Below are 16,792 nucleotides of genomic sequence, written 5' to 3'. Positions count from 1 at the left end.
AAAGACTATCACCTACTTCTGACTTCTAAACAGAAACATTTGAGGCCATAAGGGAATGGCAAGAAATATTCAGAGTAATGCAGAACAAGAACCTACAACCAAGACTACTTTACCAGCAAGGCTATCATTTAAAATTGAAGGAGAAATAAAAAGCTTTACAGACAAAAAAACCTCAAGCAATTCACTGCAACCAAACCAAGGCTGCAAGAAATGCTAAGGGACCTATTGTAAACAGATCAAAGGAAAAAAAGAATATAGCAAAAGAGGAATACAGTTTTAAAGAAAAAAATGGCAATAAACAATTACATATCAGTAATAACCTTAAATGTTAATGGATTAAATGAGCCAATCAAAAGACATAGAGTAGCTGCGTGGATAAGAAAACAGGACCCATACATGTGCTGTCTACAAGAGACACACCTTAAATCAAAAGATGCACACAGACTGAAGATAAAAGGATGGAAAAAATATTTCACGCAAATGGAAATGAAAAAAAAAGCTGGGGTAGCAATATTTATATCAGACAAAATGGACTTTAAAAGAAAGACCATAGTTAGAGATAAAGAAGGTCACTACATAATAATAAAGGGAGCAATCCAAAAGGAAGATATAACCATTAGAAATATCTACGCACCTAATATAGGAGCACCTAAATATATAAAGCAGACTATGATGGACTTAAAGGGTGAGATCAACAGCAGTACTATAATAGTAGGGGATCTCAATACCCCATTAACATCATTAGATAGATCCTCAAGAAAGAAAATTAACAAAGAAACAGCAGACTTAAAGGACATATTAGATCAACTCGATTTAATAGATATCTTCAGAACCTTTCACCCTAAAGCAGCAGAATATACATTCTTTTCAAGTGCTCATGGTACATTCTCTAGAATAGACCACATGTTAGGGCACAAAAGCGGTCTCAACAAATTTAAGAAGATTGAAATCACATCAAACACTTTCTCTGATCACAATGGCATTAAACTAGAAATCAACCACAATAGAAAAACTGAAAAACATTCAAACACTTGGAAACTAAATAGCACGTTACTAAATAACGAATGGGTTAACATTGAGATCAAAGAAGAAATTAAAAATTCCTAGAAACAAACGATAATGAGCATACATCAACTCAAAATTTATGGGACACAGCAAAAGCAGTCCTGAGAGGGAAGTTTATAGCATTACAGGCATACCTCAAGAAGCTAGAAAAAGCTCAAATAAGCAACTTAACCCTGCATCTAAAAGAACTAGAAAAAGAACAGCAAGTAAAGCCCAGAGCTAGTAGACGGAAGGAAATAATAAAGATCAGATCAGAAATAAATGACATAGAGGCTAAAGAAATAATACAGAGGATCAATGAAACCAGGAGCTGGTTTTTTGAAAAGGTAAACAAGATCAATGAACTTTTAACGAGACTCACCAAGAAAAAAAGAGAGAGGACTCAAATAAATAAAATTAGAAATGAGAGTGGAGAAATAACAACTGACACAACAGAAATAAAATACATTGTAAGAAAATACTATGAAGAACTGTATGCCAAAAGACTAGACAACCTAGATGAAATGGACAAATTCCTTGAATCATATAATCTTCCAAAAATCAATCTAGAAGAATCAGAAAACCAAAACAAACCAATTACAACAAATGAGATTAAAACAGCTATCAAAAAACTCCCCCCCCCCAAAAAAAAAGTCCTGGGCCTGATGGCTTCACAAGTGACTTCTACCAAGTATTCAAAGAAGAACTAACTCCTATCCTCTGAAGCTATTTCAAAAAATTCAAGAGGAATGAAGACTTCCAAACTCCTTTTATGAGACGAGCATAATTCTGATTCCAAAACCAGGCAAAGACAACACAAAAAAAGAAAATTATAGGCCAATATCCCTGATGAATATAGATGCAAAAATCCTCAACAAAATATTAGCAAACCGGCTCCAGCAATATATGAAAAAATCATACACCATGATCAAGTGGGATTTATTCTTGGGATGCAAGGCTGGTACAATATTCGCAAATCAATCAATGTGATTCATCACATAAACAAAACAAAGGAGAAAAACCACATGATAATTTCAATAGATGCAGAAAAAGCTTTTGATAAAATCCAGCACCCATTCATGATCAAAACTCTCAGCAAAGTGGGAATACAGGAAACATACCTCAACATGGTAAAAGCCATCTATGACAAACCCACAGCCAACATCATACTCAATGGGCAAAAATGAAAAGCAATCCCCTTAAGATCAGGAACAAGGCAGGGGTGCCCCCTTTCACCACTCTTATTCAACATAGTTCTGGAAGTCCTAGCCACAGCAATCAGACAAGAAAAAGAAATAAAAGGCATCCAAATTGGAAAAGAAGAAGTAAAACTATCATTATTTGCAGATGATATGATATTGTATATAGAAAACCCTAAAGTCTCAGTCAAAAAACTACTAGACCTGATAAATGAATTCGGCAAGGTGGCAGGATATAAAATAAATAGTCAGAAATCAGAGGCATTTTTATACACTAATAATGAACTGTCAGAAAGAGAAATCAAGGAATCAATCCCCTTTACCATTGCAACCAAAAAAATAAAGTACCTAAGAATAAATCTAACCAAGGAGATTAAAGACTTGTACTCGGAAAATTATAAAACATTGATAAAAGAAATCAGGGAAGATACGAATAAGTGGAGGCATACACCATGCTCATGATTAGGAAGAATAAACATCATTAAAATATCTATATTACCCAAAGCAATTCATAAATTCAATGCAATACCGATAAAAATACCAATGACTTACTTCAAAGATATAGAACACATATTCCAAAAATTTATATGGAACCAAAAGAGAACACAAATAGCCTCAGCAATCTTGAAAAGGAAGAATAAAGCAGGAGGTATCACACTTCCGGATATCAAGTTATATTATAAGGCCATTGTACTCAAAACAGCATGGTACTGGCATGAGAACAAGCACATAGATCAATGGAACAGAACAGAGAACCCAGAAATAAACCCACAGCTCTATGGACAACTGATATTTGACAAAGGAGGTAAGGAAATACAATGGAGTAAAGATAGCCTCTTTAACAAATGGTGTTGGGAAAATTGGACAGCTACCTGCAAAAAAATGAAACTACACCACCAACTTACACCATTCACAAAAGTAAACTCAAAATGGATAAAAGACTTAAATGTAAGCTGTGAAACCATAAGCATCTTAGAAGAAAACATAGGCAGTAAGGTCTCCAACATCTCTCGCAGCGATATATTTGCTAATTTATCTCCACAGGCAAGAGAAATAAAAGACAAGATAAACAAATGGGACTTTATCACACTAAAAAGTTTCTGCACAGCTAAAGACAATAAGAACAGAATAAAAAGACAAACTACACAATGGGAGAATATATTTGACATTGCGTCTGATAAGGGGTTAATAACCAAAATTTATAAAGAACTTGTAGAACTTAATACCAGGAAGACAAACAATCCAATCCAAAAATGGGCAAAAGAAATGAATAGACACTTCTCCAAAGAGGGCACACAGATGGCCAATAGGCATATGAAAAAATGTTCAACATCACTAATGACTAGAGAAATGCAAATTAAAACCACAATGAGATATCACCTCACACCAGTCAGAATGGCGCTCATCAACAAAACAACACAGAATAAGTGCTGGCGAGGATGTGGAGAAAAGGGAACCCTCCTGCACTGCTGGTGTTAATGCAGACTGGTGCAGCCACTGTGGAAAACAGTATGGAGATTCCTCAAGAAATTAAAAATCGAACTGCCTTTTGACCCAGCTATACCACTGTTAGGAATATACCCCAAGAGCACCATAGCACTGTTTGAAAAGAAGAAATGCACCCCCATGTTTATGGCAGCATTGTTCACAATAGCAAAGATCTGGAAACAGCCCAAGTGTCCATCAGAAGATGAGTGGATTAAAAAGCTTTGGTATATATATACTATGAAATAGTACTCAGCCATAAGAAATGATGACATAGGATCTTTTACAACAACATGAATGGGCCTTGATAACATTATACTGAGCGAAAGAAGTAAATCAGAAAATACTAAGTACTATATGATTCTATACATAGGTGGGGCATAAAGATGAGACTCAGAGAAATGGACAACAGTGTTGGGGTTACAGGGTGGGGGGAGGAGGAGGAGGGGGTTGGGGGAGGGGAGGAGCACAGAGATCATGGCTTTTCAGCATTTGCCATATTCCTCCTTTAATGTATAGACAGACAGCAAATATTTACTTATGGTGTTTCCACTATAAAGACTGCTGTCTTAGGGACAAATGCTGATAAACTATTTCAGCAGTTCCTCCTTCTTCAAAGACTTATATGTCAACATAGAGCTCCATGTTTCATAGGACATACTAAAGCTCACTCCATGCTCCCTGGAGCTTTAGCACAAGGGAATACCCCCCTTTTTTTTTCTTTTTATTTTTCTCTCTCTCTCTCTCTTTTATTTTGTTGTTGTATTTTCTTTTATTTATTTATTTATTTTTGTATTTTTCTGAAGATGGAAATGGGGAGGCGGTCAGACAGACTCCCGCATGCGCCTGACCGGGATCCACCTGGCATGCCTACCAGGGGGGAATGCTCTGCCCATCTGGGGTGTTGCTCTGTTGCAACCAGAGCCATTCTAGCAACTGAGGCAGAGGCCATGGGGCCATCCTTAGTGTCTGCGGTGGCTTTGCTCCGGTGGAGCCTTGGCTGTGGGAGGGGAAGAGAGAGACAGAGAGGAAGGAGAGGGGAAGGAGTGGAGAAGTAGATGGGTGCTTCTTCTGTTTGCCCTGACTGGGAATCGAACCTGGGAATCCTGCACACTAGGCCAAGGCTCTACCACTGTGCCAACCGGCCAGGGCCTAGGAATGCCCTTGTTGATCAAGCTACCCAAAAGAAAATTATATGTAGCAACCATGACAGACCGAGCAAGTCAGTCTCATACTATTCATCACCAGAACGCTGCAGCCCGGTGTAAACAGTTTCAACTTTCTCGGGAAGCAGCACGGCAGATTGGGAAATCCTGTCCAAGGGGTCCAATACTGCCCCTTCATTTGGAGTTAACCCTCAAGGATCCCTACCAGAACAACTTTGGCAGATGGATGTTACTCATATACCTTCATTTGGCAAACAGTCGTATGTCCACATTACAGTGGATACATACTACGGATCTATAGTAACCTCTGTCAGAACAGGAGAGGCTGCTAAGCTTCTGTTTGCTCATTGTCTGTATGCATTGTTCTATTATTGGATTTCCTAAACTGGCTAAACTGAAAATGCTCCTGCATATGGAGCAAAAGCATTTACTGTATTTTGTCATGCTTACAATCTTTAAAGTTAAGGTATTATTAAAGTGTACTCAGCAAACATTTTAAGGTCAATTAAAAAAAAATTTAAAAGGGGGTGGTCATATCCGGGAACTCCTTCGGGTCTACCATATCATGCTTTTTACTTAAAAAAAAATTTACATTTCTTTTGAATGCTGATGAACAGGAGACACCAAATCTTTGTTGCCTGCAAACTACTACCTTCTTTGTTAGGTCCAGCTAATAACACTGTTTTGTCTTTTTCCAAATAGCTCCAGATATATGGAAAAGATTTATATAGGTGAATGGGGATCCTCAAACCCCTCAGCGAGATCTTCTGAGCATGGCTTTTAAGATACCTAGAGGCAGAAAAAGTCCAATAGAGATCAGGGGGACTACCAGCTTTTAGGATACACCCTTAAAGGCTCCAATGCCCCAAAGGGGTCTCATAGGATGCCATCTGGGTCCTGCTTCAATAGTGGAAAGGAAGGTCATTGAGCTAAAGCCTGCCAGGCTTACATGCCTCTGCTGTGAGGAAACAGGGACACTGGAAGGTAGGCTTCCCCCTCGCTCCTCTAAGGGAGGGTTCAGTCTCTTCCAGCCCTGCTCCAGCCACCTATGACCTAACCTTGCCCAGAAAGCTGGGGTTTGCCACTGAAGGCTGAAGGTGCCCAGGGCTGTCGGCACCATCTACGACACTGTGGATGAGCCTAGGGTATTTCTTCCAAGAAGCAGGTAAACTGATCTCATTTTCACAAGAGCCACTTAACTATGTTTTGCCTGAATAGTCAGGTTTTTTTATTTTTCCCTCAAAGATCTCTGTTGTGGGTGTTGATAGTCCTATTTTCTGCTGCTTTGCTTAATTTAATAGTGTCTCCTTTATCCCTCCTACCTCAATGCCCCACTCATATTTCAGGCTGGGACCTACTCCTAATTTAGAGCTCTCTTTCCCCCTTTTGCCAACTTCTATTATGAATCTACCTTTGCCACCCAGCTTAGTGTATCCCAAGGTTCTCTTTACCATGCCACAGTCGCAGAGCTCCAGGGAAAAGCAACTTGGTCTCATCTCTCCAGGCAGAGGAGAACAGAAGCTCCATATCCACGCATGCTGCAAATGGCTTTTTCAGTCTACCTGAATCATTACCAGCTAGAAGCAGTGGTCATTGGGACTTGGACATGAGCTGCAAAGTATAGAATGGTGACAACAATTCCAGTGCCATGCAGACTTTTCCTGGATGTGAACTTTTCCTGGACTCCTGTTCCCTGTGACAGCTCCTAGCAGACTGAACTGTGGTTAGGTTGCATTTTTCAGGGATTTGGCATGGTGATGGGGCCAACTTGGACTTGGTGAACATGTTAAGGACACTACTCTTTTATGGATTCTTGCTGTATTGGCCAAGAGTTTGCTTAAAGGCTTTAATCAGTGTAAAAAAAATAGAAGACTGGATAAAGAAGATGGGGCACATATACACCATGGTATACTATTCAGCTAGAAGAAATGATGACATCGGATCACTTACAGCAGAATGGTGGAATCTTGATAACATTATGCGGAGTGAAATAAGTGAATCAAAATAAAACAAGAACTGCAGAATTCCATACATTGGTGGGACATAAAAGCGAGACTAAGAGACATGGACAGGAGTGTGGTGGTTACAAGGGGTGGGGGGATGGAAAGAGGGAGAAGGAGAGGGGTACAAAAAAACTGGATAGAGGGCGACGGAGGACGATCTCTCTTTGGGTGATGGGTATGCACAGAACTAAATGACAAGATAACCTGGAAATGTTTTCTTTGAATATATGTACTCTGATTTATTGATGTCACCCCATTAAAATAAAAATTTATTTATAAAAATAAATAAAAACACTTGATTAACAAGTGTTTGGTTTTTTTTTAAATAATTTAAATTTTTTTTTAAATTTAATTTATTTTATTCATTCATTTTAGAAAGGAGAGGGAGAGGGAGAGGGAGACAGAGAGAGAGAGAGAGAGAGAGAGAGAGAGGAGACAGTCAGAGACCAGCGACCTCAGCATTTCCAGGTCGACGCTTAGTGTTTGGTTTTTGTTTGTTTAGTGTTATATAATGGGAAGCTTTAAAAATGATGGCATGAAGATAGGGAACCCAGGTGTTATCTGTATTCTCATGCTTAATGTCAAGTATTTCCTTAATTTGAAGGCTGCATGTACAATTATCACTGGGCTAACCACTCTGGGTGATCCACACATCCTTGAAGACTTGCCCATTTAATTTTTTTATAGAACTGATAGCCTCTGATTTACAGTACAAAGTGCTTTATGGCTTAAAAAGGACTTTTCACATTCTTTAATCCTCAAAATAACCCTTAGAAAACATTATTATGTTTGAATTATCGCTGATGCCCACAGACATTTTTTAAAAGCATCTAAAATACCCAGTATTCTAAGTTCAGTTCTTTTGAATGCCAAAGTACAATGAAAGGTTTTATAATACTTTATAATTGTATTAGTTATAAATTAGATTCTTCCATCATTAAAAAATATATATCCCAAGAAAATATTCTATTTACTCAAGAAAGAGAAGAATTTTTTGCCTTCTTATCTCTGTATGAGAGGAAAGATGAAAGAAAATGCAACTTTTCCTATTTTTGTTACTTTGAGGTAATCACTTGACAGAATTACACCTGACCAACAAAGAATATGAGGCCTGTTCTTCCACACTCCCAAGAGGCTTACGAGAAGTGATTGGTACTTTTAAGGTAGAAAATGTGACTTATTTTCCACATGGAAGACTTTGTTCATTTAATTTAATTTCATTTGATTATTTTTAAAAATTTTATTGAATTCATTGAGGTGACATTGGTTAATAAAATCATACAGTTTCTAAGTGTATACCTCCATAACACATTATCTGTATATTGTATTGTGTGTCACTACCCAAAGTCAAGTCTCCTTCTGTTACCATGTATTCCCACCCTTACCCTCTTCTGCCTCCCCCATGCTTTTTCCACTCTGGCAATCACCATACTGTATGTACTCCATTAATTTTAATGAAAGAGAAATCAGCATAAATCCTACAAATTAACAGTAGTCTGTAAATTTGCTCTGATAAACAGTGTATTTGTATGACATATTTTTCATGTATTTGTCTATATTTTTCTACTTACCTTAAATGTACTGAAGAAATATATGACTGTTTTTTTCATCAAAATTTTAGAGGTAATCTTTCAGTAATCACAGATGATGGAACAAATCAATATATGCCTATTAAACAGCTCATTAGGGAGTCAAAGCTTCTTTCCTCTTATTTTTGTAGATGTAATTCCTGAGATTCAAGTGTTACAGGTAAAATAACTTTGACTAGTAAAAGGTTATACTTCCATTAGAGTGTTGACAATATATTTGCCATATTTATAAAATATTTTTTAATTTACTATATTAATTTATAGCTTAGCTCCTAAGCAGGTACATGTAAGTGTAGTTGTAGGAGAGAATTGCTTATGATTAGATTAAAGTTTCTGAGGTTGGTGAAAATGTTCATTCCTAATCCAGTTTAAGAAGTGCTCAGTAGTTTGTAAGAGGGATTATACAAAATCAAATATGTCTCTCTTTATGTCTGTACTTCTATTTACATTAGTAAATAAATAGTTCTCTATCTCTGTATGTCTATCTCCATCCACCTCTACACCTATATCTTTTCATCTTTCCAGCTAAGAATGAAAGAGCTACCTGACTGGTGGTAGCTCAGCAAATAGAGCTTCAACTCAGGATTCTGAGGTCCCAGGTTTGAAACCTGAGGTTGCTGGCTTGAGTACAGGCTCAACAGCTGCAGTGTAGGGTTGCTGCCTTGAGCGTGGGATCATTGACATGATCCCATGGTTGTTGACTTGAGCCCAAACATTGATGGCTTGAACAAGGAATCACTGGCTCAGCGAGAAACTTCCAGTCAAGACATGTATGAGAAGCAATCAATGAACAACTAAAATGAAGCAATTATGAGTTAATGTTTTTCATTTCTCTTCTCCCTCTTTCTCTCCCTTCCTTTCTCTCAAATCAATAAAAAATAACAAAAAAATAAGGATAAAAAAAAAGAATGGAACAACTACTAATATTATACCTTCACATGGGAAGTGAGATCTTGTTTATTCTGATAAACTATATTTTTGAGTCCTGCTTTTCTGTAGATACCAATATCTTTCAGGTCAGTAAGTCTTATAATTGCATTTCAAATTCTAACTCCAAAATATTCCTTGGTTCCATCTTCTACCTTCATCCCTCTAAATTTTATCTTATCTCTCATTAAGAGGTTTGCAATAGCCTTTTAAATTTTTAAATACATTTTTGCTTTGAATAGCATACCTGCATAATCACATTTTACATTCCTCTGAGGTTATTTTTCTCCAACATAAATTGGTGGTATTATTCCACTCTTTGAAAACCTTTGAAGTCTCATACTTGCCTCAGGAATGAAGAACCATCACCTTAGCAAAGTCTTTAACAAGTTGCCTCAGTCCAACTCTTTAGCTTTAAGTACAGCAGGTACTGAATTAATGGATATGATCTTTTCATGATTTGTAACTATATTTATGTAATTATCTCCCTTTCAAGGCCCAGTTCAAATTTACCCTCTTCTGTGATGTCTTCCTCAAATTCCTGAAGAAAAATTTAGTACTCCCTCTTCTTCTTTGTGACAGCACCTGTTCAATATTTATAATATTCATTCTATTGTAACAAGCTTATTAGTTTGTTTACTTGCTTCCAGTTGTCCTCACAATCAGATTGTAACTTTCTCAAGAGCCTAGATTTTATGACATTCCTCTTGTCTTCTCATTTTCTAGTATAGGGCCTAGCTGCCATATACATAGTATGTGATCATTGAAGCTGTGTGAATTAACAATAATAAAACATTGTGTGACATTTGTTCTGCATTACTAGTCACCTTAAACAGGATTGCCATGGGAAAAATAAATTCTTTAAGAAGTAAACATGTTATAACATTTGCTTAATTTTAAAAAGAAATAATAAATTAAAACCATAGACCCCTGGTCAGCAAACTGTGGCTTACGAGCCACATGCAGCTCCTTGGCCCCTTGAGTTTGGCTCTTCCACAAAATACCATGTGCAGGCGCTACCTCAGTAAGGAATGTACCTACCTATATAGTTTAAATTTAAAAAATTCGGCTCTCAAAAGAAATTTCTATCTTTGTACTGTTGATATTTGGCTCTGTTGACTGATGAGTTTGCTGACCACTGCCATAGACCATGAACAAGAAAGGAACATTAATTAAGAGAATTATCATAATCACTTAATGATATCAAGTGTCTGACACACGTGTGACTGGAGAACCTTAGGAAACAGCACAACACAGAGGGAAACTAAAGGAAACAGGTGCTTTGGTTGGAGATGTTATTATTTCAAGAAAACTAACCTGTTTATTTAAGGTAAATCTTAGAGGTGTCTCATGGAAACCAAGAACAGGGATCCACCCTGGTCTCAGAAAAAATTAGCAAGGCTCTGGATTGCTTTCTGCTTCTGTCAGTCTACTCATCTTTTTGTGTCTACTTTATTATTGTCTCTACTGAATATCAGTTTTCACCCCAAAATATACCTCTTTTGCATAAAGATTATTTTATGCTAAATACATACATACATACATATATACAAAAATATAGATATTATACTGAAAATTTTTTTTTTCATGTACATGAAAGAGAGAGAGAGAGAGAGAGAGAGAGAGAGAGAAATGGACAGACAGACAAAAAGGGGGAAAGATGATGTACAACCAATGTAGGTTCTCATTGGTATCGCAGTAAAGGAACTATGGAGCCAGAAGATGGTGGGCCATTTCACTTATTAGAGTCTCATAATGGCAAATCAGCAAACAGGCATGGAAGACCGCTTCCCTCTCACTTTCCAGGGTCACCCTGACTCAAAGGCCACCCAAAAGCCTCAGCAGGGCTCCCCAGCTTTCTCAGCACTCTCTCTCTCTCTCTCTCTCTCTCCCCAGACTCTTCAGCAAAACAGGCTGGGGGAAAAAAACCCTTCTCCAGTAAACAATAGCAAACTCTGGCCCCTCTAAGCAGGAGGGCAGTCTGCAATTTGCAATCTGCCACCCTGAGGGCAAGCAGGGAGCCTTCCATAGACTATACACACACATTGTGCTGCTCTAATACAAGCGAACAAACAAACAAACAAACAAAAAGAAACCCACTTATTCACCCAACAAATGAGAAGCATCAATTCATAGTTGTTGCACTTTAGCTGTTCATTGATTGCTTTCCCATATGTGCCTTGACCAGGGGGCTCCAGTCGAGCCAGTGACCCCTTGCTCAAGCCAGTGACCTTATCCCACAATCAAGCTAGTGACTGTGCACTCAAGCTGGATTTAACCCACGCTCAAGCTTGCTACCTTGAGGTGTCACACCTGGGTCCTCAGGGTCCCAAGCTGACGCTCTGTCCACTGTGCCACTGCTTGGTCAGGCCTGAATTTTTTTTTAAAGCAAACATGGGATAAGTTCTGAAAACCAAGATTAAGTTACCTTTTTGTAAGAGTAATTTACATTTATAAGGAATATCTCCATTCGTAAGTGTGTCCCCTCTCTGTGTCAGAAAGAAGATGACAAAATCTGTAGAAACTCTTACCAGTGGAGAAGACACTGATTTAAATCTTCATAACAAACATACCTTTGTTTATTTTGCTTTGTCTGAAAACCTGGATCTTCCCATGGATATAGGAGTTATTCGTGTTTTTAAACTGTTTTTTTTTTTTTTCCTGTTAATCTGTCTGTTATTACTAGGAGGTCTCAGCCAAGAACCTAGAAGAGTAGAAGAAAAATTATTTTAAGTCCCCCACATTACTTTATGTTGCTTGTCAACAAGAACCTAGCTTTTACAACACAAGATGAACAGACACCTCCATTGATTAAATTCAATGAAAATTTGTTTTATAGTCCAAAATATTAAATTATAATCTATAGATATTGCACAGTGAATCATTTTGTAACATTAAATATTGTCTATATATTTGCCATGTGTTCTTCATGATTCACACTGTTTCCTTAAAAATAAAAAATAGCTAGAGCATACCAATCAATTGCAATTTATAAAATATGGGTCACAAAATAATAATGGCATTTAGCTCAGTGCCAATATGAGATATCTGATGACTCACACTTTTTCCTAACATTTATTTTTACTATTTGCAATTTTAAAATGTGTACATATTGTTTACATAACCAGAAAAATAAACTATTTTATTTAAAAAAATCAGAAAACAAAATAATCAAAAGTGATCTTATTAAAGATAGATGTTAAGCTTATTAATGCATAACTATATGTCTAGCAAAATATCTTTTAAATTCCTTAGAGAAGGAGTGAAATTCTTACCTCTATTTCTTGTTCTCTTATTCAAAGCATATTGTAAGAAACCATTTGGGAATTAAGGACTAAAATTCACAGAAAGCAAGTGCCAACAAAATATTTAGTTATAGAAAATTGGAAATGTGTGCAGTCTTGTATGTTTAAAGTAAATTGAGTGTTGCTAAGATTTTAAGGATTTGCTACTTTTAGGGTGGAACTGTATATTTGAAGGGCAAATACAAATTAAAAATAAGAGGCTTATCCTTGTTGAAAATAAAGGAAGAGACTACAGGGGACCAGATTTTGCCTTCCCAAAATACATTATTTGGCATGAAGATCATTTTATGCTGATTATTAAAAAACAAAAACAAAAAACTCATGAAGAGCTTCTTACCTCCCCCTAAACTGCCTAAAATAATTTAGATAGAGGCCCTTTCCAGGAAGAAGAACCAAAGACAACTATGAAGGACATAGTGAGGTGTGGTAGACTTGCATGGTGCGGGTGGGGTGCAAGGACTTAACAAGGCCTGCTTATTAAAAGTCCTCTGTGTGTCCTTTGGTCTCTGCATTGCATGACAAACATTTGCTTGCCAAATATTTTTTCTTCATCTCCATGTAAATTGCCCCCCACCAAGTTCCAGACATCTACCCCTTCTCCTTAGTTCAGAGCGGCATATAAGCCCCAATTGCCTGTTTGTCTGTAGACCTCATATTTTTATGGAACCCCAGGACATATAAAATTAAATTTGATTTTCTCCTGTTAACCTGTATCATGCCAGTTTTATTCTTAGACCAGCAGGAAGAATTTAGGAGGATAGAGAAGAAAATTTTCCTCCCTCACAGGACCCTCTGCCTTGCCTTTTCTTCCCTATTTACTTTTAGGATACTTGTAATTGTACATTCTTTCTCTGTCTCTTTGAAATGTATATAAATGTTTTAAAAAGTTAAGTAAACTTCTTAGAAGTTTTAAGATCCAGGAATATCTTTCTGAAGAACCTGGGAACCACCTCTTTGAAATGTAAACATCAGGAAGATAGCCCCTCTACCTCCCAGTTTCTGCAAGCACAGGAGCCTAACTTCTCCTGGTGCTTTGCTCACCTTACAAAACTTCCTTCTGTCCCAAAGACATAAGTTAATATCTTCCGTGGATAAAACTATCTAACAGACAGTTATCCTAACTCCCAAGTACATAAATTAGGATTAACTATGTGTGACAAATGGTGCCTCCTGTCCTCTTACTTGAAAACTAGTTAGTGTTTGTTTTGAAAAATATATATATAAAGGGTTTTATTTGCTTGGGGTTATATAAAAGGATGAGGTTTTTTGGTTTTGCTTTTTTGTCTTTGCAAATTTATTAGCAGATTGCCTAATGTTGCTAGTAGAAATGATGTTATTCCATGGAGTTGTGGGGAAGGCACTCCGAGAGACTAAGGTATGGGAGATTGTGGCTTGGTAAGGTTCACTGAAGTTGAAACAGAAGGCTGCCCTGAGGTTCCTAGTGTTTCAGCTCTGTCCATCCAGACATGGAAAGGGTCCAGACTGGTATTCATCAGGCCCAATACAAAGACCAGTGTCCAGATATTCTGCCACAATTCAATTCATATAAAAATTTAGTTCAGTCCAGCCTTTGTCTTTGTCTGGCTAATGTAGTCTGTGTTCCCAGTGGCATTTTGGGTGGCATTGTGCCCAGGCCCACACTTGGGGGAGAGAGATTAAGAAAGAGAGAGAGAGAGAGAGAGAGAGAGAGAGATAAGGAGGGAGAGAAAAAGAAAGAGAAAGAAAAAGAGAGGAGAGAGTGTGTGTGAGCTTTTTGTTAAACTGGTTATATTGCCTTGGCCTTTAGGAAGGACTGGGCATTCTTTAAACTAACCAATCAACCTCCCCATCTTTGGTGGGCTGCTGTTGGATCCTCCCCCTAACAAATCTATTTTCTGGATTTTTAAGATTTATTTGTCCCTATGCAATCCAATCATATCCCCAGGCCAGACAGGTCTCTGTAGTTGCTGTTACAGTAATATAATGTTATATCCTAACTTATTTCTATATATTTTCTGTATTTTTCTATATTTCTGAATATTTAATTACTATAACATTATGTTACAGTAATACAGTGTGTCTTTAAAGTCATGGTGCACTTTTGACCGGTCACAGGAAAGCAATAAAAGACGATAGAAATGTGAAATCTGTACCAAATAAAAGGAAAACCCTCCCAGTTTCTGTAGGATGAGGTGGCAGCATGTGCACGCAGATGATGATGTAACACCGTGTATACAATGGAGCAGCCCACGGCCATGTCAGTCGAGATGTGGATGGTACAGAGGAAAGTTCAGTGTGTTCTGTGGCTCGCTAAATTTGAATCCGTGACCAAAGTGCAACGTGAATATCGGCGCGTTTATAACGAAGCACCACCACATAGGAATAACATTACTCAGTGGGATAAGCAGTTGAAGGAAACCGGCAGTTTGGTGGAGAAACCCTGTTCTGGTAGGCCATCAGTTAGTGACGAGTCTGTAGAGCAGGGGTCCCCAAACTACGGCCCACGGGCCACATGCGGCCCCCTGAGGCCATTTATCCGGCCCCCGCTGCACTTCCGGAAGGGGCATCTCTTTCATTGGTTGTCAGTGAGAGGAGCACATTGACCATCTCATTAGCCAAAAGCAGGTCCATAGTTCCCATTGAAATACTGGTCAGTTTGTTGATTTAAATTTACTTGTTCTTTATTTTAAATATTGTATTTGTTCCTGTTTTTTTTTATTTGTTTGTTTTTTGTTTGTTTGTTTTTTTACTTTAAAATAAGATATGTGCAGTATGCATAGGGATTTGTTCATAGTTTTTTTTATAGTCCGGCCCTCCAACGGTCTGAGGGACAGTGAACTGGCCCCCTGTGTAAAAAGTTTGGGGACCCCTGCTGTAGAGGCTATACGGGATAGCTACCTAAGGAGCCCTAAAAAATCTGTGCATGAGCCCACATCAAACTGCATTGAATAGGTATTAAATGGGGAGAGTTTTCCTTTTATTTGGTGCAGATTTCACATTTCTGTCGTCTTTTGTTGCTTTCCTGTGACCAGTCAAAAGTGCACCATGACTTTATGGACACACTGTAGTTGCCATCTTATTTCCTGCTGTGCATGCTTCAAAGTGGAAGCACCTCCCTTTGTGCCACCTTGACTTCTACTGGGCAAGTGCCCAACAAAGAAATTTCTCCTGCTGCTTTTAGTCCTCCTCTCTCCCCAGTGACAGGTAAGGATCCTGCCCACTTCCTCCTTTGGGAGAGTAGGTCCTGATGTAGGTCCTGATGGAGTGGAAGATGCCCTGGGGAGTGTATGAAGCTGTATCTTCCTAGTGAACCAAGCAGGCTTTTTCATGTCTGATTCTCTGGTCCTTTCCCTTAGTAATATCTGGCTACCTATGCTGACTCTGTGATGCAGATCACATTCTGTTTTATTAAGTATTGAATATTAAAATTGTTTTTTCTACCTTTTCGCAGATTTTTTCTTATTGGGAAAAGATTTTGTTTTTAATTATATTTCTCTAAAACTATGTAAAATAATGGTATTTCCAAAGTTTTAGAACTTTATTCAATATTGCTTATATTGCTTCTATTAACAGAAGAAAAAGAAAGGCATCTAAAAGATTTCAGAATTAACAAATTTTTGTTCATTTAACATAATAATTTTGTTTAAAAATGTTTCTTTAATAAATCCTTTTACAAATTAAATAGTGCTGATATATATGTTTTTGTATAATAGTTGTATACTGTCTGAAAAGAGAATCTCTGTTTATACTTTAATAAATATTCCAAGTCCAGTAAGTTTGTATTTTCCTTTTTGGCACCCTGAATATTTTACATGTGTAATCAGTAATTTATCATCTAATAAAGTCCAATAAATGTTTTCAGAATAGTCTATTATTTTGCCATTTATTGTCTGCTTACTTATCTTGTTTGTACTTTCCTGGGATAAATTTATTATAAAAAAGGTATGTGCAGTAAATACTGTAACTACGATTCATGAACAGATATGATTTCTAAATTTGAGGTGCAGAGATTGTCAAGCTGTTTCTCCTAGCCTGTGGTTTTTGAGGCTTCAATAGCAGCATTCATCATAGGTCATTTGAGTCTATTTTTTGTGT

Source organism: Saccopteryx bilineata, chromosome 1 (assembly GCF_036850765.1).
Source record: "Saccopteryx bilineata isolate mSacBil1 chromosome 1, mSacBil1_pri_phased_curated, whole genome shotgun sequence".
In the NCBI taxonomy this organism is placed as follows: Eukaryota; Metazoa; Chordata; class Mammalia; order Chiroptera; family Emballonuridae; genus Saccopteryx; species Saccopteryx bilineata.
Note: the sequence above shows the minus strand (reverse complement) of the source record.